The sequence below is a fragment of the Pinus tabuliformis genome, chromosome 8 (assembly GCF_031772625.1).
Source record: "Pinus tabuliformis cultivar Carrire ecotype Pingquan chromosome 8, CPIR1, whole genome shotgun sequence".
NCBI lineage: Eukaryota > Viridiplantae > Streptophyta > Pinopsida > Pinales > Pinaceae > Pinus > Pinus tabuliformis.
The window spans coordinates 654,463,638-654,473,559 of NC_142294.1; the positions used below are offsets into that span (position 1 = coordinate 654,463,638).

The window sequence follows — 9,922 nt, forward strand, 5'->3', positions numbered from 1 at the left end:
CGACTTCATTTTATGAATTCGCTGGAATTATATCAACAAATGGCTACCTTGTTTTGTCTTATTTTAAAGATAAAAAAAGTGAAAAATTACGATGGTTCTTCTTCTTTAGAGGACTTTAAACGTATGCTCGGTAATCAAAGATTCTACCTAGATTATCTAGACCCTTGCTTGGCTCGTGTAGAAAGCTTCTTCATGAGTGATTCTTCCTATGGCGATCTCAGTGATCCTTCAACTAATAATGTTGATACACCTGCTCTAATTTCCTCTTAACATGACTAGAAAAGTGATTTCGGGTATTTTGTTATCAATTTTGCATGTGTCCTTCAGGTCTGGTTTCTTCTCAGTGGTCCTTTTCTTATTTTGGTATGAAGTATATAACCAAGGACTATTTTCCTTATTGTCCTATGGATCTCACAGAGGCGAAGTGGGTGTTGTGGTTGTTTTGTTATTCCCTTGGAGAGCCTCGAGCCTTTATTATTATTATTATTATCTTTCTAATAATTTAGGTGCATGGATATCTGGTTTTGGGAAACATTCTCATGATGGAGATATAATTTCTATATCTTTTGGTACAATGGTTTTTATGGTGCATACTATGGATGAAACATATTTAGCTTTTTTTGGTGAGACTACACATCTTTTCTCAGGTCTCATTCATGCATATTATGGCACATTTCTGGTTGTTTATGGCTCTCTTCTGCTTGGTGTACTTACATATAATTGTTCATTCACTTCTCTCTTGAAGGAAACTACCATATTCATGTTTTTGGAGGACATTGTTGTGTATTGTCTACTCTTAGCTCCACAACTTTGGAGCTTCTTGCATTCTGAATGGCATGCTGCTTCCTTTTGGTTTTGTGCACATAATGGATGCTTTCTGGTCTTTATGGAGGAAAGTACAATTGTGTTTTTAGAAGAAATGGTTACAAAGGTTTGGAGTTAACATTGAACAATGTTTTCAAATTCATGTTGCGCATCTACTTTGTTATTCATAGCTCTTAGATAAATACTTGGTGGTTATGGTTATCCTGCTCTTATGCCTTATTTGATTCAATGTTTAAAGGTATATATGAGCTTTAATTCACCTATAGCTTTGTTCACTACACAAATGAGCATATTTTGCTATGATCTCTATTTGATATAGGAGATATTGGTTTTATGGGTATGCGAGCATGGAAATGATAGCGATGTAATTTTGGGTTTTGATATTGAACAAAAAGTGTTGAAATTTACCAAAAACAAAAAAACAAATAACAAACATTCATATTTTATGGTTAACATCATGTGTTCATAAGCATATCATTTTTATGTAATATCTATATTTAAACCAACATTCATATCTTGATTTCTATAAATACACACCATCTACTAGTGAAATAAATGTGTTGATTTTTATTTTGAGAAACATCTTATTAAAAAACAAAAAAATGTTAATTCAAACCACACATTTCCATAACAAAACCAACCAAATACCCAACAAAAATAATTATAAATTCATTCAAATTATATTACAAATATATATATAATTTTAACAATATATTTTACTTATATAGTTAAATAATAAATTAATTTCAATCATTTAGTTTTTTTTTTTAAATAATTTTTTTAAATTTAATATATTGAACTTAAACGCTCACTTCGTCATCCTTACAAATTTCTAAGAATAAATTTAACATATACGAAATCTATAATAAATAATAAATTAATTTCATCATAATCTCAACATTCATATATTTGGAAATTTTATTTTTTCTAAAACAACATAAATCAAGGCTTTTATATTTTTGTCCCACAAATTTAGCATGCTATGCCATGAATAACAGGTTAATTTCAACATATTCATAATTTTCAAATTTAAATATAAAACAGAAAAATTTAATATAATAAAATAAGTTATTTTTTTAATATTATTTATTAATATTAATTAACATTTAATGTTATAATAAAGAAGATCATACTACTTAAAATTACTTATCAATAGTAAGTAACAAAACAGACTCTCACTATTACCAAATGCTTAAATCTTGAATTCAAAACAGGGTCTCACTATTGCTAAATGCTTAAATCTTGAATTTAAAACAGGCTCTCACTATTACCACTTAAATCTTGAGTTATTAATCTATTTCCTGTTACATCTCCCAACGCAACTGGTTATGAAAGAGAAATATTTTTTTTCCTAACAAATTTTGGTTTAATTCTCTTATAAAATTGATATTACACATTCATGTTAATCATCTTAGCGCCCACCCTTAAAGCTTTTCAAATTTGTTTTATGCAAATAATTTTGCATTAGCACAACAACCATGCAACTATGGAATAATTGTTTGCCTTACGATATTGTTTGCAACAACCATGAAACTATGCATGTCGGTTGCTCGACCTTTAATAACAACATTTCAATTCAATTCGCAATTTAGTTCATTGTCTGGTTTGGAATTTTGAGGGTCATTCTGCAATGCCTTTTCTTTATTACAACAAACCTCTCATTTCATCCTTCCTAGGCATTTCCTTGCATTTAAGCAATTGGAAAGTTGACCATGGTTGTTTGTGATTATGATATTGATGATTGTGATGGTCAGGGGATTTGTAGAGGCTAAAGAAATGATATATGATGTACTGAAGAAGAATGGCCTTCCTGAAGGGCTACTGCTTATGAGGGTGAAATCCTATGCCTTGAATGATGATGGTCAGCTAGAGGTTTACCTGCAGAAGACATGTTATTCCAAGTTCGAGAATTAGGTCTACTTCGAGAAAATGATAAGAGGGAATCTCAGCTATGGGCAGGAGAATCACTGGTGTTGCTGGTGTGGAGTAGCAGGAGCTCTTCCTCTGGTTCCCATTTTATATGTATATCATAGCTAAAATTATAAATATTGGGAATCAATGGTGATGAAGAAGGATTTGTTTAGTGAGGGAGGTATAGTAGACTGGGTACGAAGCATGTGATGTCATGCCCCAAGTTACAACCCTCTTCAACTTTTTTGTTGAAAAGTGTGCAACAAGAAATGCTAAATTTAGGAAGTGCTAAAAATAGAACTGCTAAAAATAACACTTCTAAAAATAGCAGTTTGTTCAATGAGCATTTTGGCTACCTTGGGTGAGAGGTGAAACTGCTAAAAATAACGTCTTCTAAAAATAGCATTTCTAGGTCCCTTCCTATTTATAGCAGTCCCTGGTCTATCTATAGGAAGTAAAAACGAATTTGGTCTTACCAGCAGTTTAAAATATTAATTCATTAATCTCCATGAGTTAATTAGTTATGGAAATTTAAACTTGAAGTCTTTGTGAGATCATGCAATTATTTTCTCGCTTGATTTAGGAATTTATCCCTTGATTAAAGGAGATAAGGTTCAATTCTATATTGAGAGGATCAGTTGAATTAGTTTAACTTAGTCAAGTCCAGTTAGATTATTTTAACAAGTTGTTAAAATAATGAGATATAGTTTATTAATGCTTGCATGCATGTGCCAGCTATTATTTTCAGATAACTAAGTATTCTCTCATGAATAACTGATGCATGTCAGTTCAGACAGAGAGCTAGTTGAGATCAGAGAAGGGATAGTGTACTATCAGTTGGATGAATATTTTTCCTATAAAGGAAGCTCATCCGTGATGAGGATTTATCTCCTTCAAGTTTGTACAGTTAGATCAGAGGTTAGTGAGTGTGTGAAGAGGCCAATTCACACAGGTGGCAGCACTGAACCCCAAGGAAACTGCACAAGGAAATAGGAGGTTTGGAGGGCAGAGGAGAAGGTTTGTGAGAAGCCTTTGACTATCTATGAGCAGCAGAGGGATTGTACTAAGAGCTGGGTAGCTTCTGAGCTAAGACTTTGTGTAATCTGGACTATATTTCCACTTGTATGATAATACAGAGATGGGGTTTTAGGCATGTGCTTTCCCCGGGTAAGTTCTTCTATGTTATGTGTGATTGATTCATTCTTATCAGTTATATGTGTTCTTATTGATGTTACTCATGGTTGATTAAGCTTCCATTAAATTATTTGTAGAAGTAGATCCAGTGTTTTGCTTTAGTACATTGCATTACCAGGTGATCTACAGGTGGGAAATTTCTACATGGTATTAGAGCTAGTTGATTTGTAGAAAAAGTTCTACATGGTATTAGAGCTAGTTGATTTGTTGGAAAAATTCTACAAAATTCTACATGGAATCAGAGCACAAGTGATCAAGGAGAGAACAATATACTGAGAGGAGATTTCAAAGTTTCGAGTTTTGGGCTGAGAGTTTGCAGAGTAGATCTGAAAATTTCTGTACAAAATTTTCAGAAATAAATAGTAGATTTGGATTCCTTCTGGAAAAATACCCAAAATAAAAAAAATAAAAAATCAGCTAAATCGGAGTTCGGATGAGGGAGATATCGCTGATTTAAAATCAGCTCCTTTTCTAGAAAATTTCGTGATGGCGGGAAAGTGGAAATAGATTGGTGTGCTAGCCAAGAACCTGTATGCACTTGAGGTACAAGATGCATGAAAAGCCTTGAGAAGCAAGGCAAAGGTAAGATACTTGGTGGTTGAGAGGGAGAGAAAATTACCTCTCAACATGTAGAGCCAGAAGAAGTCTCAGACAATTGTGGAGGAGCCACAATTGGTGCAACAGCTTTAGGAGGTTGTGGAGTAGCCACAACAGGGGAAGATGAGAGGAGATCGAGTAGAGACATCTACTCATGCAGAGACATCTAGTAGGGGGAAACTTCGAGCCAGGTGGGCAGAGGGATCGCATGCAGCCATACCTCCAGGTAGGAGGTGGGGCGATGTACAGTGAATGGCCCAAGGAGGAGGGGCAGGATCCTTGAGGTACCCAACTTCTTGGATGAGACCTTGCTACGGGAGCCCCGATGTGGAGTAGTAGGAACTAACTGATTGGATAGAGACAGAAGCAGATGGAGCGGCAGAGAGAGCTACAGTGCAGGGAATCACAGGATAGTGCGGAACATGCAGGCTGCAGCAATGCGAGAGGCACAAGTGTGTTGTATAGTGTAGGGTAGCACAAAGAAGGGTGCAACGATGCGAGATGCATGAAGATGTTGTAGTAGCGCAGAGGTCACAAAGGGAGCACTTGTTAGCAACAGGTAGAGCTTCAATATTAGAGTATGTTTCTAGCCCAACCGAGTGGTCAGTTGGGAGTTTTTTCGTTCTGAGTGTTGCTGGAGCAACAACACTTGGTAGATGTGTTACGTGCAGAACATTCTAGAGTTATAGGATCGGGTTTGAGAGGAAGCATTTCTTGTTGAGAGGGAGTGTTGAAAAGTGTGCAACAAGAAATGCTAAATTTAGGAAGTGCTAAAAATAGAACTGCTAAAAATAACACTTCTAAAAATAGTAGTTTGGCTAATGAGCATTTTGGCCACCTTGGGTGAGAGGTGAAACTGCTAAAAATAACATCTTCTAAAAATAGAATTTTTGGGTCCCTTCTTATTTATAGCAGTCCCTTGTCTATCTATAGGAAGTAAAAACGAATTTGGTCTTACCAGCAGTTTAAAATATTAATTAATTAATCTCCATGAGTTAATTAGTTATGGATATTTAAACTTGAAGTCTTTGTGAGATCATGCAATTATTTTCTCTCTCGATTTAGGAATTTATCCTTGATTAAAGGAGATAAGGTTCAGTTCTATATTGAGAGAATCAGGGATTACTCAATAAAGGGTATATACGCCCCAGTGTGTCACCATGGGGGGATCAATATTGTTTGTAAGAAAGAAAGATGGTACACTGCGATTGTGTATTGACTACAAGAAACTTAATAAGTTAATTATTAAAAACAAATACCCTCTACCTCAAATTCATGACCTGTTTGATTAGGTCAAGGGTGCAACCATCTTCTCCAAGATTGATTTATGATCGAGATATCATACGATCTAGGTAAAGGAAGAAGATATTTGTAAAACAACCTTTTGAAATCGGTACGGCCACTATGAATTTGTAGTCCTACCTTTTGGATTAACTAACACACTCATGACATTCAAGAGTTTGATGCATGGCATTTTCCACCCTTTCTTGGATAAATTTGTTCTAATATTTATAGACGATATTTTGACTTACTCCAAGTATTTAGAAGAACATAAGGAACACTTACAAATAGTATCACAAATGTAAAGAAATCATGAGCTGTATGTAAAGTTTAGCAAGTGTGATTTTTACAAAGAAAAAATTCAGTACTTGGGACATGTTATTACAGTTGAAGGTATAAATGTTAATGCTGAGAAAATTAGGACTATTATAGAATGACCAGTTCCCAAAAACGTGGCTGATATACCATCCTTTATGGGTTTGGCAGGCTGTTACAACCATTTCATTGAGAATTTCTCTCGAATTGCATATCCCATCACCTCCTTACAAAAGAAGGGAAGGATGTTTAAATGGACCAATGAATGTTAGTAGAGATTTGAGAAGTTAAAACATTTTTTAACCACTACCCCTGTATTAAGGATTGCTGACCCAAATAAGGAATTTGTCATTTTCACAGATGCATGTATAGAAGGTTTTGGGGCCGTATTAACACAAGATGGGAAGGTGATTTCTTATGAGTCTCGAAAGCTAAAAGAACATGAACAACGATGCTCTGCCTATGATTTGGAACTATCTGCTCTATTTCATCCATTAAAGGTATGGAGGCACTATCTTATGGTAATGAATTTATCAATTGATATTTCAATCAATATCAGTTGGTTAATGGCCATGTGGCCCTGTGAGAGTATCATATATTTGCTGTGACAGTATAACATACTGAGATTTTGATTCCATGTTGCTTAAGGTGTATGGCTATGATCTTAAGATTATCTCTATGCTTTCTTGTACATTTACATTTCTATGCTTCCCTATATATTTTAATACTATTATATGGATTAGTTAAGAGGGAGACTAGACCGGTAGCTGAATCCCTTTCGGTTGCCCTGGTCTCAACTCCCTCCCTTCTTGTTCGGTGTACAATTTGTGTTTTCAGGGTTTTGTATTCATATTAGAATCTAGAACTGTCCAGAGTTAATATTGTAATTTAGTTAATCTAGATTCCATTTGAGTATAATCCTCTGTGTTTCTGGCTAAACAGGACACCTTTACAAGCTTTATACTTGAATATATAAAACATTTTCAGAAGAAATCACTTTGAAGATTTTGGTCGACGCGTTTCGAACCAACCAGTGTGGTTCATCTTTAGGACAAGATGAAGAAAAAAATCTCGGAAGTAAGTTAAATAAGAAGACATGCCATCCTAATGGTCAGAAGAAAATGACTATATTTGACTTGGGGAGGAAAAGGGAAATGCGTTATATTATTTAAATAATTTTTACTATTGAAATAATTACCAATTTTCAATTCAGTTCTTGCTTAGTTTCCAGTCCATGTATAGTTATTTTTGACAACTAATTTGAGAGCCTAGAATAGCTTGTTATTAAATTGGATGCTTATTTCGGTCCTACTGTTTGGTCTATCCTTTCTTTCCATAGATTGCAACTAAATGTACATCACATATTGATGTATCTTTATGAAATAACAGTAACAAGTAATACCATAAATTTGACTACTCCATGTAGATTCTATTTTCCATCTACAGGCTACTAAGCTTTCTATAATTCTAGTTATAGTATAATCCTTCAAACTAACTACTATTTCCTTGCAACATGACTTTCCACACTGGTATTGGCTAAACAATAAATAATATAATCATCACATTTCATTCGCAGACTATAAGGTTTTTTTCCTAATTAAGTAAATATCTATATATATATATATATATATATATATATATATATATATATATATATATATATATATATATATATATATATATATATATACATGCACAAATACTTATCTGTAAGTTTTCAATCTCTCAAATTCCACAGGGCTGAGACCGTTCCTCCCAACCTTGAGAAGGGAAATTACGTTTGCTTCTTTCCCCGAGCTTCTGTTCCAGAGAGTAGATTCAGTGTTCCAGAGAGTAGATTCAATTATTGTCCAATGGAAGACCTCAAGACCTTAGTCCAGTCTGTCCTTTCTGGTCTTTTAACAGAGTCTGCCCACAAGTCTTCACCAGCTCTCTCAAATTTCCACAGGGCTGAGACCGTTCCTCCCAATTTTGAAAAGGGAAATTACGTCTGCTTCTTTCCCTGAGCTTCTGCTCCAGACAGTAGATTCAATTATTGTCTAATGGAAGACCTCAAGACCTTAGTCCAGTCTGTCCTTTCTAGTCTCTTAACGGAGTCTACCCACAAGTCTTCACCAGCTCATGACCACTCTGATTGGTAACATACTTCCTATGTTTCCCAATCCCTTTTTTCTCCCCTTTCTCCACAATGAAAAATAGAACCCCTTTCTTTCCACTAATGAATCTCTTTTATCTTCACGGGAGAGTTGTAACTGCTTCTTCTAACTATATGGAGGTTAGAGTTTGTTAACTAGTCTTCCCTCAAGAATTCAGAGATTTCATTATTTAATAAAATAACATTGCTTAAATGTTAACACAAGTTCTTCTAATTTCCACATGAAAAATGTAAATGTAATTATTGGTAATTCACTTGTCACTTAGGGGTGTTACATGGACATTTACCTCATGAACTTTAGTAAAATTACAAAAAATATATCACAAGCATAGTTGATATGCAACTCTTTTAAAGTGTATCATTCATATAAGACAAAATGTATGTACAATTTCAATACACTTCTCTAATACATCATTCTATATCCAGAGAAAAGTTAGTCTATCATTCAAAAATATAATATTCATTACAAAAGGAGAAACTTCTTTTTACACAAACCACTATTTAAAGCCCTAAATGTATTCAAGTTAAACATAGTGACTTGTTTTAGTTCTAAAAGTGGTAAGCCTAGAGGGCTTAGTAAGAGCAATAATAGTTGAGCATATATGCTCTATGTATTGTTTTGGAGACTTGAACCTACATACTTTCAAGTCTTTTGATGTAATCTTAGTTCTTTTCACCATCTCAACATCATTTTCCCTTTTTTCCTTCTGCAAAAGTTAGAACATAATCAATAAATATGCAATTGATATAAACATATTAAAAAAATCGATCAATAAAATGCAAAATGTTTGGATATAATGAATAGATGGCGACCATGCAAAATGTAATTATAATTTATAATAAAGTATATGTCAATGTATTATGAGCTATGGTATAGGGTATGCAACTTACTTCTCCTAAATCCCCTTGAAGAGGAGTTGAACATCGTAATGGTTGCAAACAATGTGGATTTGGTTGCATCACTTGCTAGCTATCTATTATATGTGGATGGCTTTGAGGAGATGCATATTGCTTATTCTAAACACAAAATAGTGAATAGATATATAATTATGAATCTCAAACCAAATTAGATGTAAAAGCTAATTAACATTCATAAAGAATTATTTAAATATATACTTCATCCATCTCACTTAATTCTTTTCAAGACCACGACCATGTTCTCAGGTCTCAAAGGATTATAATGGTTCCAAAAACAATACCTACATCCATTCTCCTTCTTATTAAAAAATACCTACATCAATTATAAATAATAATAAAATTGGACTACAAAGTGTTTCTACTAAGCTAAAAAGATTGCAAATCTAGATCTCCAAATATATGAAAAATAAAAAGTTGAATCAAAAGACAATTAACAAATTTTGAGTAAGATATTTCATTTTAATTTCATTAAATAATGAATCTTCTCCTCATGCTACTTATAGATTTAGTCTCTATAATAGTTATTCTTTGGAAAACGGCTTATCAATATACATCATTATTATTTTGGATAATTTGATAATATGGACAAAAGCTATATAGCTATGCTATTGGTTTGATTTCCCACTAACAAATTAAAGAACAGGAAAAATACACCATTTTAATTAATTAACATTCACAAAACTAAAAATAGGATATCCAACTTTTATATATATATATAATTAATTT

At 33.5% G+C, this 9,922-nt stretch overlaps 1 pseudogene; it reads left to right on the plus strand.

Annotated features, from left to right (window-relative positions):
- Window positions 1-2,364: 2,364 nt before the first annotated feature.
- On the plus strand, window positions 2,365-2,890 carry LOC149237266 (uncharacterized; annotated as a pseudogene).
- Window positions 2,891-9,922: the final 7,032 nt, after the last annotated feature.